Raw genomic sequence first — 20,693 nt, 5'->3', positions numbered from 1 at the left:
AACACACACAACTCACTCACACACACTCACTCACGCACAACACACACACACACACACACTCTCTTTCACACACACTCACACACAAACACACACATACACAATAAGTATACACATAAATACAATAGTCTTGACCTCGACGTTGAACCTCATGCCACCTCCCTCACCTCCTCCGTCTGACATACGTAGTCACAATTATTTACAGCTAGTCTGTGTTTCCAAGGAATCAGAGACAGAATCCCTGCAAGTCTTTGTGAATGTCATCCATTAATGACATAGATTCATTTTCGCGAGACGGCACAATGTAACTTAATACCTTGAAGAAACGTCAAGATGTCGAATCAAAAGACAGACAAGCGACGGGGCTGAGGGAGGTAAGGTGAGGTGAGGTGAAATGGAGTTTAAGATCTTCAGTCAGCGCTTCAAAACATACAATTTGGTTCTCTGATAAGAGAACGCAAACAATTAAGGGTGGAGTGAAAGCAGAACACTGCCTGGTAGTGAAAGCAGGGCACTGCCTGGTAGTGAAAGCAGACCACTGCCTGGTAGTCAAAGCAGAGCACTGCCACATAGTGAAAGCAGACCACTGCCTGGTAGTCAAAGCAGGCCACACTGCCTTGTAGTGAAATCAGACCACTGCCTGGTAGTGAAAGCAGACCACTGCCTGGTAGTGAAAGCAGAGCACTGCCTGGTAGTGAAAGCAGAGCACTGCCTGGTAGTGAAAGCAGGCCACTGCCTGGTAGTGAAAGCGGAGCACTGCTTGGTAGTGAAAGCAGAGCACTGCCTGGTAGTGAAAGCAGAGCACTGCCTGATATAAAAAGGACATCAATACTTGTCTAGGACATCGCAGACAATAGTATTGCAGATTGGAATACGTGAGTATCCCTTGGTCCAACAGGTGAGACGTCCTCTCGCTTGTAGTAACAACAGGGTCTACTGTATTTAAAAAACTAAACATTACTTAACACTGGCGTTGTGTTTGATGATAATGCTTCAAAACCAATTCCGAACTGGCGAATTCTTTCAAGTCTCTATTCAGTTAAAATAGTAAAATAGCAGTAAATGTCCGTTGGGACTTGTAGCGCCGGCGATGTCTCCGCCGAGGCCGTCTCCGCTGTCACAGACTGATGGTGCCACACAGATAGTTATCTTGTCATTAAACATTTACACAAGTGACGTCCAGTGTGTGTCTATAAAGACTGACCTTAAGCTCAGAATCATCGCCCGACCTTTTGCGACAACTCTAATGGTAAGGTATTTACCATTTCTTGTCGAGGAATTCTGCCATATGTGACAAGCCTTCTCAACGTCACGCAGAGGGCACTGGTTCGTTTCAATCATATGGTACAATGTGTGATGTATAATTATACCTTTGAAGACAGACATGTATCTGTATCTACGGTCACCGCGTTTAATGACAAATGCCCAATGGGGACCAAGGGATGAGTTTATGTATATATTTATATATATATATTATGTTAAATAGTGGTGTACAGGCGGCACGGGTGGCCCAGTCGTCTTAGGCGCCGCGATTCGCTGTGCAGAGTTGCGGCCCTTGGGCACGCCAGAAACCTATGATTGTGGGTTCGAATCTCGGTTCGCCACGATTATGTTTCTAGGTTTGTCAGCACCATACCAGTGCTCGTGGGTTTCACCAAGTGGGGAAAACGTCTGAGACTTGCATCACTTCGGGCTTTCCTCCCACATTAAGCTGACACGCCGTGATATAACTGGAATACTGTTAAAAGCGGCGTTAAACTCAACTCACTCACTCACTAGTGGTGTACAAAGTTAAGAAAAATATTTCTGAGCTATCCACTGAAACAGCCTGCGTTGGCCGTATAAGACAAAACAGAGGTGAAAATTATATGAATGGATCACTGAAAATTACTGATGACACCAGTTGGCGAAAAGGGCAAAATATGTCCTGCTCTTCCGGTAGCATCCATCCTCACACATAAAATGATTTTGTTATCCAGTCAAACGTTCATAGTGCTGATGGCTTGGGCAGGTGTCTTCCTTAGGTTCTATACTGGCCTTATAGTGTCATTATTTGATATGTCATTGATACCAAGTTCTTTGATTGCACAATTACTGCAGTGATGTTTGAATACAATGGTTATGTTATTTGAGACCTTGTCAGTGAGAACAACTACATTTCGTTCATGCGGAGCAGCTGGATGGGCTAAACACATTTTCAAGGAATTATTTGCATGATTTGTAAGATAACACCATCAGTATAGCGAAATATGTAACCTTCTTGAAAAGCCATTAGTTGAAAGTCGTTGTTGAAATAACTCTGTAATATGAACACGGTGTGATGAGGGAATTAAATTTCATGCAAGCAAAATGTGACTTTTTTTCCTTTTTGAAAAAAAATAACAGAAGCGTTGACTCGAAAAAAATGGATTAGGAATATGTCAGGCAAATTATCAAATGAAGAAGAGCATCAATAACGAACTTAAGAGAGTTTCAATACGATTCAGCAGCAAATAATATCAATCAATCTTTATTGTATGAAAGGCCATTGGCCCATATACACATACAGATAAACAATATCATTTACAGCTGTACAGCGCATTATATAATTATCGGATAACTAATATGATGCTTGACATGTAATCGAGGTATTGTAATAACAGTGGTAATAACCACAGTGGCAGCAGAAAAAGGTAGTATAAAATACAAAAGGAATGGAATGGAAATATGCTTTACGTCGCAAAGGCTTTCAGCTATAGCGCGACGTTCAATACAAAAGGATCTATCAGTAATATACTCATCATGTCAAGACAATTTGACAATTTAAATGTTCAGCATTTCTAGTAGAAACAAACAGACAAAAATGAAATGTAGATACTCCTGATCTAGATGCGAAAGTTTCAAAAGAACTAATTATTTCTGGACATATCGAATTTACTAAGTAATTTACTACGCACTCGTAGACTTTGATAGATGTATTGTAATATCTTAGTTAATTTTTGACTAGGGATACCATTAAAAGATAATATTTTGTTCATGGAATAGTGGTTCTTAGTGATATCAGGCATATATTTCAATCTTAGGTTGTCGTAAATTGGACATATAAACAAAAAGTGTAATTCGTTTTCAATATGGTTTTCGCAGAATGGACAAAAACGCATATCCTTAGGAATAGAGGAGAAGCGACCCCTGTTGCGCATCAAATCATTTAACCCTAGCCTAAGATTAATAAATGTGTCTCTAATCTTTCTCTCTGTTATAGTATGCAGGTAAACCTTTGGTGTTAGACAATATTTAAAGGTTTTATAGACGTCGTAGCGTGTACGGTTATCTAGTGACGACCTCCAGTTTTGAGTAAACATATCAATTGCTACCTGCTTAAAAGAGCTAAGAAAATACATTTTGTCTCCAACGCTTTGATTAAGCCGAATGCGGAACAAACAACAAACTAAACCATCCCGCTAAAAGTTCATCATTTTTTATGATAACGTGGTCACATTCATTGGTCTCAAAGAAAGGTAACTACTTTCACACTGTAGCTTACCGTATTCTCAGCTGTCTGGCAATGACAATTGTGGCATCGTAGACAAATGGTCATCTTAAGATTTACCTGCCGATCTACAGCACCATTGCTGGTACTATAACATCCGACTATAACTATAACATCCGACTATAACTATAACATCCGACTATAACTATAACATCCGACTATAACTATAACATCCGACTATAACTATAACATCCGACTATAACTATAACATCCGACTATAACAATAACATCCGACGTGAACTTGTGTGTTCCACCAGCAGTTGCTATACCTCTTTTACAAATCTTTAAAATCCATTTCAATGTGGAACCCTGTCACGTGAATGACACTGACCTCGAATACTGTAAATCTTGAAATTAATGCGTCCCCAAATCAATGCGACTGCTGACCCCTAGCCAAAAATGCGACTTAAGATCAGTGCGACTCCCTCCACCCCATCCCCAGTGGAATGATACATATCCTTACCTTAATCCAATTAAACACAAACAGCATCACTTATTAGCGCTGAGTAAAGCACTTCCGTAATAACAATAAACAGTGTTTTCCTGAAAACAACACACGGTTTATATGTTTTTTCTGTTGACTGGCATTAAGGCAGTTTAAAGGCAATAAAATAATTGAACCAGCAACAGTTCACTGATTGGAGTGGTCAATGATGCTTAGTTTGATACGAGTGGGTAGAGCTCTTGAACCCAGCCGTGATAACTCACCGGATGCCCATTGTATTACTCCTATTCTTTGAATGGCATGGTTATATACCTTTACAACTGCTCAATAAACAGTGTTTGTGTATATATTCAACCACATCAGGGGTTGGGATCTCGGGTCCTTGTTTTCGAATATCGACCTCGTCAAGAGTAATTATTTGTTTAAATATTTGTTATTCCGAAATTCACTTTAAGAACTCTTTGAAGACAACAGTATACAAAGAGAATGGCTAAGTGTGTGAATTTGGTTTCAGGCCGCTTTTAGCAACTATTCCAGCAATGTCACGTCGGGGGACACCACAAATGGTTTTCACACATTGTACGCACGATGGGAATCGAACCCGGGTCTTGGGCGTGACGAGCAAACGCTTTAACCACTAGACTACCCCACCGCCCCTTAAAGAAAATGCAGCATTGGGGACTTGGTCAGGTCTCGTAGACGATGCTGTCTTCTGTCATGCTTGCTTGGACGTAATTGGGGTCTGCATTTAACACCGTTTTTGATGACCAATCCTCGAGTCTTGAGGTGACCATGGGGAGGTGCAACGCTTTGATGTTGTCCCCCTTGGTGATTCCGGCGAGTTGGACTCGTCTGTGACTACCGAGCTATCCAGATTGGATTCCACCTGCTGTGTGGCCAGTGTAGAGCCAGCCTACCTGTACAAGTATCTCAGGCATCTGATCTTTAAAAATCAATACATTTGTTTTTTCCCCCACAATTTTATAACATTTCAAACATGGTAGGGTCATGTGTTTGCACATTCATTTATTGCCCAAAACTTCATTGTATCGATACATTTCTACACACAATTACCCAGCCACAGAATTCTCTTTACAAACTTTTGCAAGAATGAGAGATCGTTAATTAGACGTAAATAAAACTCAACAGTACTTTCAGTTACATATAAAAAAAAACTCGGTATACCTTCTTTTGCTCATCAGTTCAAAAAGATGTTAATTCAGTTAATTTATAACAGAAATCGAGAGAGAGACTGGTCAACAGTCAGGAAGCAGTTGTTGTGTAAGGTTGGATGTGGCTGTTTAGACTGATCACGATGTGAAATCCAACTCGGTACTAATTATGTCACTAACACAAAGATTACAGGATATATATTTACAAATTTGGGATCAATCCTGAATACTATCAAACAAATGCATTGTTTTTAGGTTATGGAAACGCCTATATACACTGAACATGTTATCCCTTGTAAATGTGAAGACATTGAGAATAGCTTTAGTTTGATGTCGATGTTCCTCGCATACGTTGTGGTTGAAGATATATCCAGAAAGAAGAACCAATTTGTCTTTTGTGAAATGTATATGCAGTGGAGGATAACTGTCAGTTTCTTCATTAAAAATGAATATATCAGAATATTACTTTGTTCAACCCAGCGTCTTTAATTTGGAATCGCTGTTAAAAAACTGTGCAACAATTGTCAATGTGTATTTATCACGTTGTGATGCATAGGAAAACCACCCTTTTTACAATGAGTGAGTGAGTATGGTTTTACGCCACGTTTAGCAATATTCCCGCAAGATCACGGCGGGGGACACCAGAAATGGGCTTCACACATTGTACCCATGTCGGGAATCGAACCCGGGTCTTCGGCGTGACGAGCGAAAGCTTTAACCACTAGGCTACCCGACCGCCCCACCCTTGTATAGAGTCTAATACTATCTGTGTACTATAGTAATGTGGCTTCTTCGGGGCAGGATTTTATGATTGGCTGATTCATGATTGATTTATTTACTGTGAAATTATGATGGCAAGATAGTTAAATGGTCACCGTACCTAGGTTCTACTCCTCAAATTACCAGACGCTCACACTTCCATCTATATGAAAACATTCCTTTAGAGAATAGACTGTGTTTTAACTGTGTGAATACCACTGAAGATGAGAACCGTGTCCTCTTAACATGTCCGGCATTCATTCACCTGATGAAGTAAGCATATGCTCCGAAACGTTACGTTCCTCATAATATAGAAGTAGACATCCATATATTCTCTTCCTTATGTGTATCACTTCTAAATGCCTTTCAAAGACCTAAAACAAGTAAGACAAAAATAAACTACTATTGTTATCTTGGCGCTGTCCGACGCCCACATATCTACCCTGACGCTGTTCGATTATTTCTGTGAAACGAGTTAAACATGCCTGCCTGTTTTAGGCATGACACGCGGACACACAATTTAAACACAATCCTTGGACATTATTATAATATTTTCATACTACCAACGTATATAGCGTGCATATGCAGCAACACAAACTTAGACTGATTTCGAAATACCTGATAATTTTAGGAAGTCGTGATTATTGACTGTAAAGCAACTGATAGCCACGTGGTCCGTGAAATAACGAGATCGCATATACCCAGTAATGCGTCTTGTTAGGTCTCCGTGATTCCAGAAGCTAAGTCTAGTACCACATGTCATCACGTTAACACAGCCGTCGTAAGTCCCTTCTGTCACGACTTCCAGACATGTCCTACTAGCGATACACTCACTACAAATAATGTCAATTGACGCTAAAAAATAACATTTATTTCTACCAATCTCCCAACTCCTGCTTTCCTGTCATTTTCATGAACGAGTTAAAACACAAAAATAAAAAAAAATGCAATGATATTTACCGATGATCATGTAATCAATATCATCAGCGTCAGGTGAAACCATCTTATTACCTCCCCTGGCTGTTAAAAGCAAATACGCATGTGTAGCACGTGCTGCACGTGCAATGGTATTGACTGTTGGCATGTTGTTTGCTCTGCGCACTGGTCGCATGGCTTGGTGAGTTGAGGTGAGGTGAGGTGAGGTGAGGTGAGGTGAAATGGGGTTTATAGTTGCGTTCAAGCGTATTGCCTTTATGAAGCAGCGTCCGCAAGGCTAGCAAATGAGGGAATGGCTGAATAGTAACTATAAAGTGAATTTCATTATGTTTGAGATTTATTTTGATATGATCGTGCTTTTTAACCAGACGAGTAACTCACGTTACTTCAATGGAACGCTTGTGTACCAAGTTTCAGAGATCGTGCCAACTCCCCACAAGAACGTGATGATGTCTCATGAAAACAATGTCACGATTTATCATGACTGTCTATTGTATTACAGGCAGTAGTATAGGTAATGATGGTTCTGGCTCACTTCCACTGGAGCGGGATTCATATACTTATACCACCACTACAGGAGGAATTTTTTATGCCAAAATGACTATGCGATTCAACGATAGTCATGAGATTAAACTAAATTGACCACCACCTGGAGTCTATGATATAAATTTTTATAGGTAATGGGGGTTCTGGCTCACTTCCACTGGAGCAGGATTCATATACCTATACTGCTACTACAGGGGGATTTTTTATGTGTAAATGACTATGCGATTCAATGATAGTCATGAGATTCAGCTCCAGCTCACCAATACCTGGGTCCAATCATTGCTTTAGATGAGTCTAAATGGTAATAAAAATATTCTTCATTATTTTTATCTATAAAGTGATATTCAACATTTTTATTAAGTTCTTCGTTCATTTTACTAGGAGACCAGACTATATAACTACACTCTTTTTGTAAATTGATAAGAAACAATTGATTACCGTATTTGGTTGGTTTGACATCACTGATATAATAAAACCCTTGTGGTAATTCTCTCCATTTAATAGTTTTTTCCATTATTATATATTTATGTAAGCATTTGTCTAAATGTAATCACACGATAGTAAGCAATTTATTTTTAATCTCCAACCAGTTCCTTGGTTTTGGCACGGAATAATTGAGGCGCTTGTTGCCTCCCTTGTTCTATGAACTTTTTTTTCTCGTCTTCGCTAATACCATTGGTCTTACGAGAATTTGATCGAATCTCCTGCATCATTTCATTGTATTTGGTGAGTTCCGACAGCACTAAACGAAACTCATCCTCGGATATCTTACAATCGGCCATTGCTGTCGAAATATGATCCTCGATGCTGTTCAACTTTGCATCGGCGAGTATCCGAATACTATCGTGTTTTAATGCTTTCTTTTGCAACCTACGAGAAATGAATTTTATGGCTATTCCTGCCAGTCCCGAGACTCCGGCGGTTACTTCCATGCCGAGCACGATAGACGCGGCGATTATAGTTGATAGTAAACCAACACCGGCTACACCGAGTCCCATGCCAGCTACTACAAGAGCGGTGTCAACTCCGTCCAGAGCATTCACGACTCTGCGATACTTTTTATACAATCCAAGTCTCAACTCCCTATCCTTTTCTATTCGATGTTTTATGTCACTTATTTGATGTAATCGAAATCCATCAACAGTTTCCTTCATTTCATCGAGCGCTGGATATAAACTCATAGTGTATATTACGAATATATAATAGTCTTTAATTGGTCTTGCTTAAATGTTTTGAGAGTATACATCAACCTTATCAAATGTATATTATACGGCAAGAATATCTTAGAAAGAGAAATACTACCACTTTTAATAATTTGAACCCCCTCGAGGGATGTAACGGGTGATGCACCGACATGAATAATACTGCAACGTTGACGCTCGTGTTTCTTGAGCCATTTAATCGATAGACCTGGTAATATTTCGAAGGCATCATCAGGTGCATCTCCGAACAAGACTTCAATAATAAGCGTAGAAATATTAGGTATTGCACTCAAGTTCTGTTTAATATCATCGAATTCGGTAACCAAATTTAAACTAACATTTTGGATTGCCGGACGACTATATAACATATGACCTGGTTTTTCTGGCAGGGGAGTGACTAACACACTTTTTCGTTTTGACGGGATATAGGCCGCGAGTACGATACCACTATTTATTATCTTAGTTAAATTATGTCCCTTACCCATCATCGCATAAGGTGGGGTAATGACGATATTCAGTAGCCACTTGATGTTTGCCTCGACCATAGTCCATTTATTCTCACTGTTGTAAATAATATTGTACGGAGTGGTTTTAAGGAGTCTACTAACGTCGACATCGCTTAAATCTTCTAGATTACCCGCGAATGTGACTTCTTTCCGCTTGTATACATTATCGTGTAAGTGTAAAGCGTATAACTTACCATTGGTACCGGGTTTATCGAATCCTTCTGTGTCTCCGAGATCGGAAAGCGCAATTGTATTACATTGTCTTATCGTTCCAGGGCCTGATGCATCAACCATTATTTATAATATGGAGTGTTACACTTAAGTATCCTATATGTACAGGTCGGTGTTTTACATCTAATACAGAAATTTTAAGGTCTGAAATAATTCCCCGCTTTAATTTTTTATATTGTAATGATGAGAAAGATTCCGTTCTACCGCTATTGTATTTTTCATTTTTCACTGGAACACTTCTGAGCAAAGTTGAAGGACTTTCTTGTTGAATATTATCCGTTGTACTGATTTGATCAAGATGGATGCACAAATCTTTATAGGGAACTAAATCGGGTAATGTATTTCCCTCATTTGATGAATCGACTATTATAGTATAATTGGTTGCAAATCCAATTGTAATTCTTAAGTTCCTGTAAGGAATTACACCCATTCCTCCAGGGGATAATTTCAGTCTCCCAGTCGCCTCATTTTGTGTTAGACTAGCTCCATAAGGCTTAAAAAATTCATCATTGAGTGAGCATACGCTGTAATACCCATCAGGTATAGTAATAATTCTGTCTCTTTCATGTGTTAATATTATCTCATTATTTCCTCTCGCAGCACTTATATTGGTCCACCGTGGGTAATACGTTACATCGCATAGAGCTACTTCGAGTTGTCCATCCGAGTTATCGATAGTACGAAGCAGTTGAATAGACTGACCATTTGTTATTCCAAGGAGTGTAACATACATATCAAATATACAATGATACTATATCATAACTTAAATATGGAATCAACCATTATTTATAATATGGAGTGTTACACTTAAGTATCCTACATGCACAGGTTGGTGTTTTACATCTAATACAGAAATTTTGAGGTCTGAAATAATACCCCGCTTCAATTTTTTATATTGTAATAATGAGAAAGATTCCGTTCTACCGCTATTGTATTTTTCATCTTTCACTGGAACACTTCTGAGCAGAGTTGAAGGACTTTCTAGTTGAATATTATCCGTCGTGCTTATTTGATCAAGATGAATGAACAACTCTTTATAGGGAACTAAATCATGTACGATATTCCTTTCAATCGCTTTTGAGCCGTGTGGTAATGTTATTTCTCCTCTAAATCCAAGTGTAATTGCTAAGTTCTCACTAATAAGTATTTTTGATCCTTCATTGTAAATTTTCACTGTCCTATTTGACTCATTTTGTGTGAGACTAATTCCATAAGGCTTTAAAAATTCATCATTAGAATTAAAATATTCATCATTGAGTGAGCTTATGCTGTAATACCCATCAGGTATAGTAGTAATTCTATTAAATCTATTTTGTTCATCAAATATAAATATCTTATTATTACCTCTCGCAGCACTTATATTGGTCCACCGTTGGTAATACGTTACATCGCATAGAGCTACTTCGAGTTGTCCATCCGAGTTTTCGATAGTTTGAAGCAGTTCAATAGACTGGCCATTTGTTATTCCCGGGAGTGTAACATACATATTAAATATACAATGATACTATATCATAACTTAAATATGAAATCAACTTACATTACTAATCAATCGATTATAGTAACTGCCTCTGGTGCTGAATTTTTAGTTAAATTCCCCGATATCTTTGAAAAGTACAGGGTCACGGCAACTAGCGATAAAATGGTGCACGATTGGTTTCACAATCCGATGCAATTTTGGCAGAATCAGTTAAACTTTGCCATATGGTGTGCCACAACGGGATGTGGCGTATCTCTTTACGCTCCAGGATTTGAACTGAATAAGTCTGTTATGTCATTTCACGTGTACTATCAGATTAGACGTATACTTAAAGAAATTAGTGCTCCATTACCGCAGGATTGAGCGTGGAATTCCACAAATAATAATTATGATAGGTCCGCGTATGAGCGTATTTGTCAGGAATTTAATGTTTCTACGAGTAAAGATTGGCGTATTAAAGGAGCAAACCATGGTCTAGGTGTTCCTTACACAGAGGAAAATAAATCCGTCAAAGAAGAAAGCGATTATGTATATAAAGTACTTAATAAACCTCCAGTTAATTTTGGTAAGTTGTATAGTACCAGCAAACTTTACGCAAGAATATATGATCATTGGCATAAAACCGGTGATTGGTATAAAGGCTGGGAACTTTATAGTAACGATTGGAGAGGGGATATTATGAGTTTTAAGTGTGGTTTAATTTATATTGTTAAAAAATTTATACAAATGAACGATACCGCAGACGCTTGGAATGAATTCCTTAATGATAAAACAGAAAATAATTTTACTAACCCAGGATTTGTAAGAGTTAATGAATCGATAAGAACTTATGTATGGGTAATTCTCGGAGCGCAATCGCAAACACGAACGTCCATTATCGGTTCTGGGACGGCGCTCGATGCGCAAAAACAGTTTGTCTCAAACGTGGAGGACGCCATTAATTCGCCAGTTGACATACCATCGTCTATAAAGCGTTTTCAAGATGCATTACAGTACGCTCAATCCAAAGTGGACTTTGTTTATGCACCGGGACTATACATGTCTCCAAGTAATATGGAACTTAAGATCGGTCAAGTGATCGGTTATAATAATAAAATTGTTATCGCTACCGATCAACAAAAAACAGGTATAAATTCAGATATGAACGTCGAATTAATAACGCAAACGATCACGGGTGAAAAGGGAATAGTCAAGCCGCAAACATCTTTTAATGCACAAACATCTACTGACGCACAAGTGTCACCGCATATTGCGGCTAAAAATCAACAATATATCGATGAAAAAACAGCGCTTGTAGTGGGTGGAGTCTCGGTTGGCTTACTCATGATTTGGTTAGCGAACTGATTTAGTTAAATAGTACGATCAACCCCCACAAGTTTTGACTAAGCCAAGTGGTGGTCTTAGCTAATAAATTCAATAGCCAGGAAACAACACTCCCTATTATACCGGGAAGTGCGGCCGCGGCTTTCTCAGCTAGCTTTCCCAGTGCTGAACCTAATGCTTTTAAATGCTTTTTTATCCACTCTCTTATACCGTTTTTATCGTTAGGCGGTGATCCGCCTCCACCTGTGCCACCTGTTAATGAGAGAGTCAAAGTCGATATAATAAATCCTAACGCGGTTAGAATACTAGCAATTGTTATTCCCTGTTCTCTGAACAATGTTTTAATTTTATCGGCCAGTGTAGTGTCATCGTTGAGGACTTGATCGATAGTTTCTCGAATTCGACTGATTTGCGAACGAAGTGCCTTTCTATTACTGGAAGCCGCTTCGAGGCGGGCCAATCTTTCCTCTTCTAGGTTACGCAATCTTTCAGCAACGCGGCGTCTACTGAATTCATCGCCCGCCTGTTCGAGTTTTGTTTTCTCTTGAGCTATATGTTTGTCGATTTCGGATAGCTTGGCTATATTATTGATGAGTTCTCCCCGCATAGTTTGCATTGCCTTGTCAAGACCTCGTAATTCCCTAATACTGAACTCCGAATGTGGTACCTGTAACGTTGAATTATCGTAATAGGTATCTAAGATTTCTCCGAGTCCGTCCGAGGCCACCATCGAGGCTGCTTCCAAATCATCTGTATTAACAAGTTCTTTCCTCATAGTCTGAAGAGCCTTAGTAGTCTTCGTGGGAAGTCGTCGGTAGTCTACAAAACCTAATTCATCACGAACAAAGCCGATGCCTTTTTTAGCGGCTATTGTAGACAAGGCTAGGGGCTTACGAGTACGAGAATGCATAAGATCAATATCCGGAGCGCCACGCAGTCGCAATATTCCTTTACTATCTATCTCAAACTTTGAATATTCACGACCTATTGGAGTAACATAATTTTTATCATCTTTTAATGCATCGTAATAATCATCAACGGCTGGTTTTAAAAGTTCATCATTTACGGTTGGGATCATAAAGCTGGTTTCATCAGTACCCTCTTCGATTGTACTAGTATCAGTTATGTTATCTAGATCAAAGTCATTATGTTCAAAATCAGTCATTTTTATATTAAACATAGGGTACATGTTTTCAATATAACAATGTCTTCGCAATACGGACGCAAGTTAAACCCACAACGCAGACTTCGAGATCCATTAGGGGTCAAAGCAATTCGTCAGTCTGTAACTATAACTAATAATCCTAGTACCATCGATCTGAATCAAACGCTTCTGGTTCGCTTTCCTAATCTCGGCGGACACGATGTGTTAGTTCCGGGAACTGTCCGACTAGCATTTACGATTATTTTGACTTCTGCCGACGTTAACAGGGAGCCCGTTCAGAACTTAGGTCGTGCTATCGTTAAGAAAATCGCTATTAAAATTAGCGGTAATGAGGTTTTGAGTATCGACGATAGCGATGTATACTATTGTTACATGGATCTCTGGAGAACGGATAAAGAGCGGGAAAACTTACAGTACCAAGGTATTTGTAATAAGAAAACTTTGAGACTGCGCGTAGATGCTTCTAGTGGTGTTGGTACCAACGAAAAAGATCAGGCCATTGCCGACGCATTAGGTAACAGATTCTATATTCCCCTAGACTTTGAATTACTAGATTCCCACATGCCCTTTTATCAAGCATCCCTAGGCGATAGGTTAGAATACGAACTCACTTTTAACGACTACGGTAGAGTAATCAGAGCTGCTGAAGAAGCTAGCTATTCCATTGACAATATCTCGCTCAAGTACGATATGATAACGGATCCCGAATTAGCCAGACAAATTCGTAACCAGTATTCGGGAAGTTTAGCCATTTTGTACGATCGCGTGCTGCGACATCGAAAGATCACGAGGGACAAAAAAGATATGATGTGGAATATCAATCTAAACGTCCCCACGAGGTCGTTGAAGGGTATTTTAATGTTGTTCGAGGACCCCTCCGATGCGTTTAAAAGAAATACCGAGAAGTTCTACAATCCCAAGATTACGAAAGTAGAATTGACTATCGAGGGCGTTCCTAATCAACTATATAGCCAAGGAATGCTATCGTATCACCAGTGGGATGAGATTAAAAAACTTCCTTCTATAAAACGCTCTCCGGAAGTTAACGCGGTCGTGAAAGATCTGTCTCTCGGGAGTGTATCAATGGGTGAATACCTCACCTCGAAGTACGCGCTATGGCTCGACATGCGAACAACGGACGATGACCAACTACACGGCAGTGGGAGGAGAATAGAAAATGCTAGCGAGGGTGTCACCATACAGATAACGAAGCTCCAGGAATCAGCTGGTAAATTAAACATATATTTGTACGTGATTATGGATGCGCAACTTAATATACAAAATGGGAGATTCGTGCAAGCAATCTATTGATAATCTTTTACCTAAAGATCCGCACTGCGCTATCATATGCGGGCAAACGGGCTGCGGAAAAACAGCCTTTATTCTAGATATTTTAGAAAGTCATTATCGGGACGTTTTCGATCATATTATTATTCTGTGCCCGACTATAAGCGTTAATAAAACATACTTATCGAGAGATTGGGTAATGAATGACGACGGAATACACAGAGTCGATCCGGGCGATCGTTTACAAGACTGTCTCCGAGTATGTCACGAAAAATACAAAGGAGAATCAACCCTTTTCGTAATAGACGACTGCAGCGCGAGTAAAGAACTCACAAAAAAGAAAGATATGCTTTCATATTTAGCATTCTCCGGTCGGCATACTCAACATAGCGTTTGGGTACTTACTCAAAAATACAACTCTGTCCTGAAAGATCTCAGAGAGCAGACCAAATGGGTAGCGCTGTTTCATTGCAAAGATCGAGATTCATTCGAGGAATGTTTACGCGAAAATGACGTCATTTATACCAAGAATGAACGTGACAAAGTCAGAAAAGTGTTAGCAGCAACGAAGCACTGTAAACTCGTATTAAAAACCGATCAACCAGCTGCTTATGCAATTGCTTAGCAAAATGTAGCAAAAATGTAGCAAAAAGTAGCAAAATTATAGCAAAATGTAGCAAATTGAACATTAGCGGTTAATATTACATAAAATGTGGTTCGAAATCATCATTCTTTCGCAACAGTTCATTATTACGGGATGTATTGGATACATTATATTATATTATGTTAGACTTAAATATCTCCTTAGGTATTACATTATGGAATGCGACGAACTCATCGAACAAATGCTCAAAGAATCTGAGCCTGATGTAGATACACATCAACATGCAGATAAACATAGAGAAAGACTCGCGGCTTTGGTAGCCGGTGGAAAATGTTCCCAATATTTGGGAGAAAATTATACCATCGAAAAAATTGATAACATGACCGATGAAGAAATTAAAAAACTGTACGCGCGTTACGAGTCTAGACTGGGAGCTACAATGACTAAAACTATAGGGTCGTCTATATTACAACTATACACAGTCGTAGCTAGTACGTTTCTCCCCATCCCGGCAGAACATCGCATGTATTTATGCGAATCTCTAGAGAAAGACCCATTCATCGAACACGCTATAAGCTCAGTGAGTTGTGAGTTTTATCATAGATTCGGAATGTTCTTAGCTCCGTTCACCACAGCTTTAATAACGGCTAGGTATTGTCAATTTAAACATACGTGCCCACTAAATAATATAAAGAACGAAGTTCAAATAAATAATGGAGACACAACAGGTGACACCACAACAGATTGCGCAACCACAACAGATTGCGGAAACGCAACAGATTGCGGAAACAGAACCACATGTGAATGAGGAACCACAAGTGAATGCACCACAAACACAAAAACAAGCTAGAGTTACTAAGAACCCCAAAAAAATAGCCGCAGGAAGAAAGGGAGGGCTGGCGCGCAAAGCAAAATTAATAAATAATTCAAATCCGATTAAAACATGGGCACTAGTAGGAGTTGCTGGTATAGCGGCTGTATGGTTCTTTTATAAGACCGGAGAAGAGAAAACGTCACCCCCGCCGCAACAACAAGTTCAATTAGAGGTTAGTCCTCATATAATGCTATAAGAAGCATGACTACTCCAGTTACAGACGGTAAAATGTTGGTAAACGCGACGTATCATTCAGCGGTGGTCACCGGCTTGGCCATTGGCTATGCCCGTATGGCTAAAATGCTTACTAAAGCCACACCTCCCAAGCTAGATTTTAATGGATTTGATATAGGTATGATGATTCTGGATATTGGATTAGCAATGGCAACGAAGGATATGCTCATCAAACAAGGACTTATCCCGGAAGACATAATGAAGTAATTAAACATTTGAATATTTTATATTATTGAACATTTGAATATTTTATATGGCATCAATTGCGATGATGGTCGGTGGAGCTGTTGTTAATGCTCTAGCTTTTTCGGGGAGTAATTATTTATTTTCCAGTATGAGGGAATCAAACGCTAAAGAAGTTGAAGAGGAGCGTAAACGACATAATAAAGCATTAGAACAATACCAAGCAGCTCAGTTACAATATACGCAGCAGAGAATGAAGAGATTAGACTTTATTCATGAAAAACTTATTAAGGAAGGACATTCAATTCAAACGTTTAAGGATGTCGAATCCGCCATGCACGAATACTACCTCGTTTATGGGAAAAAACAATGAGTCAGTTTTATACACCGTCAGAGGCTCAGAAAGACCGAGAGGTCGCATTTGTTATTATTGGGTTATCCGCAGTATTGATTTTCAGCTATTCCCTAGTGTAGATGTGATTTGCATTTAGACAAATGATATGATAGATGTATATACCATGAATAACTGCAAGTTTACACTCATGGGGAAGACGACTCTATGTAACCACCGCTGTGTTGATGTTTACTGCGGTATACACAATTATTACATCAAGCGTGGACACATAAACTATAAGTGTTCTGAATGCGGGATAGGGGTCAAAGGTCATTATTGTTTATGTAAGAAACACGGTGCTGATAGGGTCAGGAATCAGATTATTTATGCTAGGAAGAGAGATTACATCAATGAGAGGAATAGGTTGGGGAGGATACGTATTTAGATATATGAAAACAACCAATTAGACAAATGAATCATTTTGCATATACCATTCAACCACAATGGTTTTTGTCAGAGAGTTAAAAGCTATGGCAAAGCAACGTGGTCTACGTGGATATTCTCGAATGAGAAAAGCTGAATTGATTACCTTACTCGGTTTGGAACCACCACAGACTGTTAGAGAACTCAGAGTTCGAGCGAGAAACAGTGGGCTGAGAGGTTATTCTCGAATGAGAAGAGCTGAATTGATTGCTTTACTAGATAATAATCAACAAGACGAGGATGATGATAATCAACAACAACAAGAATTAATATTTGTACCCACATCCGCCGGCGTTGGTAAATATCTAAGAGGTTGGAAGATGGATATTAATTCCAACATGGATGTTAACGATGTTAAGCCCATCATATCGAGTAAAATTAACGAGGAATTAGATGATTTACAAAGTATAAAATACCAGCTGACGATTAAAATGACATTGAGTAAAAGTAACGCAGACGATAGCGTCGAATATACCGAACCATATTTCCGAAGCAATCAAGAAGTTATAACCGAATCCGATACTATAAACGCATCATTACATCAATTCAGAGGATACAGGAAACTTTAGAACGCTGGACTAATAAGGTTCGGGTTGGGGTGTGGATAAAATCGATAGTTTATATTTAGATATAGCGAATTATATGCCTTTCAAAGGTGGATCTTATATAGATTTACCCCCGTATTATAAGAAGAAAAAAGCCATAATTAACGTAAAAAATAAATCCGATGACTGTTTAAGAATGATGATAAGATCTGCATTGTTCCCCGTAGACAAAAATGCGGATAGACCTTCTAGCTATCCCCAAAACGATGGACTCAACTTCGATGGTATAGACGAACCTACACCAATATCACAAATTGATCAGGTGGAAAAGCAAAATAATTTAGCTATAAATGTTTTCGGACATTCTAAAGGAATTGTTGTACACAGGATAAGCTCCGCTCCGGAACATATTCCCAGAATCAATTCATTTCTGATCGAAAAAGATGGAAAATATCATTATACGTGGATAAAGAGTTTAAACAGGGTGCTATACGATCAAACAAAACATGCTAGAAAGAAATATTTCTGCGAAAGATGCCTGCATGGGTACAGCAGACAAGATCTATTAGAAGCGCATAAAGAAGACTGTAGAGGTGTTGGACAGACCGCTATCAGGATCGATATGCCTAAAGAGGGAAAAAATATATTAAAATTTGAACATTATTGTAATCAAATGCCAGTACCGTACGTAATTTACGCCGACTTCGAAGCGCTTATCAAACCCATAGAAAATACCAACCATAATAATCAAGAGAGTAGTTTTACGTACAAAACTCAAGAACATATTCCTTGTGGGTTTGGATATATAGTTGTAAGGTATGATGGGAAAACAAACACTCCCGTGATTTACAGAGGTCCCGATGCAGCGGGAAAGTTCCTAGAATATCTACAAAACGAAGAGAGAATAATCAGGGAAAATTTATCGTGTAAGAAACCCATGCGTATGACGATAGATGATTGGAGGGCCCACAAGAAGTCAACGAGTTGTCACGTTTGTAATAAACCTCTGGAAGGGGATTCCGTAAGAGATCATTGTCACGTCATGGGTAATTATCGGGGAGCCGCGCATAACGAGTGTAACTTGAAACTAAAAATGAATGCTCAAACAATACCCATCCCCGTTGTGTTTCATAACCTTAGAGGATACGATTATGCAAGCTATCTCAAAGACCGACGGCGGTTTAACGTGCATTCCTAACAACATGGAAAAATACATTTCGTTCTCGTTGACTAAACCTATACATTATAGGGACAAGGATGGGAAATCTAGAATAAAACAAAGTAATGGGCTTAGATTCATAGACTCCGTACAGTTTCTGTTATCTTCCCTGGACAATTTAGCTAAAGCGAACAATCCCGATGACTTCGCGATAACAAATAAATATACCGATAAGATAACTCGTTATTTGTTGCTGAGAAAAGGTGTATATCCTTACGAATATATGGATGATTGGTCTAGATTCGAAGAAACTGAATTACCACCCCTCGAATCATTCTATAGTAACTTAACAGAATCTAGAATAACAGATACCGATTATGAACACGCTCTGACGGTCTGGGATAAATTAGGTTGTAAGAATTTAGGCGATTATCACGATCTGTACTTAAAAACCGATGTACTGTTACTCGCCGATATATTCGAGATATTTAGAAAGACGTGTTTGAAACAATACGGCTTGGACCCGGCATGGTACTATTCCAGTCCCGGACTATCGTGGGATGCATTGTTGAAGAAGACCGGCGTAGAACTAAAATTACTCACAGATTACGATATGCACTTGTTTATTGAGAAAGGATTAAGAGGGGGTATATCGATGGCAGCGAAAAGGTATTCTAAGGCTAATAATAAATTAGTGGAAGGATACGATCCGAGTAAACCCGACACGCATATATTATATCTCGACGCTAACAATTTGTACGGATGGGCTATGAGTCAACCTTTACCCACGGGTGGTTTTGAATGGGTCAATGTGAATGATATCAATAATAATGATGAGAATAAAGGGTACATACTAGAAGTTGACTTGGAATATCCGAGTTCCTTACATAAAGACCATAACAGTTATCCGCTAGCTCCCGAAAGATTAATGGTTAATAAAGACTGGATGTCGGAATATCAACGTACATTGATGGGTAATAGTAGGTTAGCTAACGTAGAAAAACTCGTACCAAATTTGATGGATAAGACAAAATATATAGTTCACTACAGAAATCTCCAGTTGTATCTATCGTTAGGTATGAAACTAAAGAAAATACACAGAGTTCTAAAGTTTGATCAAAGCCCTTGGATGGAGCCCTATATAAGGCTGAACACAGATTTAAGAAAGATAGCCACCAGCGATTTCGAAAAGAATCTATATAAACTCATGAATAACTCGGTATTCGGTAAAACTATGGAGAATCTAAGGAAGCGTGTTGATGTTAAATTAGTCAGATCTAATGAGGAAGAAAGACTCAGGAAACTTATAGCCAGTCCGGCTTTTAACAGAAGCAAGATATTCGATAACGACTTAGCCGCGTTGCATATGCAGAAGAGTAATATAAAATTCAACAGACCGGTGTACGTCGGTATGAGTATTCTCGACTTGTCAAAACACTTAATGTATGACTTTTATTACAACGAACTTAAGAAGCAATACGGCGATAGATGCGAGGTGTTATATACCGACACAGATTCTTTGTTGATGGAAATACAAACCGAGGATGTGTATAAAGATATGGCAGAAAAAATAGATATGTATGACACGAGCGATTACCCTAAAGATAATCCACTGCACAGCGTAGTAAATAAAAAGGTATTAGGTAAGATGAAGGATGAATGTGCTGGGACTCCTATAGCGGAGTATGTAGGATTAAGACCT

This window comes from Haliotis cracherodii, unplaced genomic scaffold (genome assembly GCF_022045235.1).
Source record: "Haliotis cracherodii isolate W230 unplaced genomic scaffold, xgHalCrac1.p SCAF_13, whole genome shotgun sequence".
Classification (NCBI taxonomy): domain Eukaryota; kingdom Metazoa; phylum Mollusca; class Gastropoda; order Lepetellida; family Haliotidae; genus Haliotis; species Haliotis cracherodii.
The sequence above is the reverse complement of the archived record's forward strand: the minus strand, read 5'-3'. Positions refer to the sequence as shown.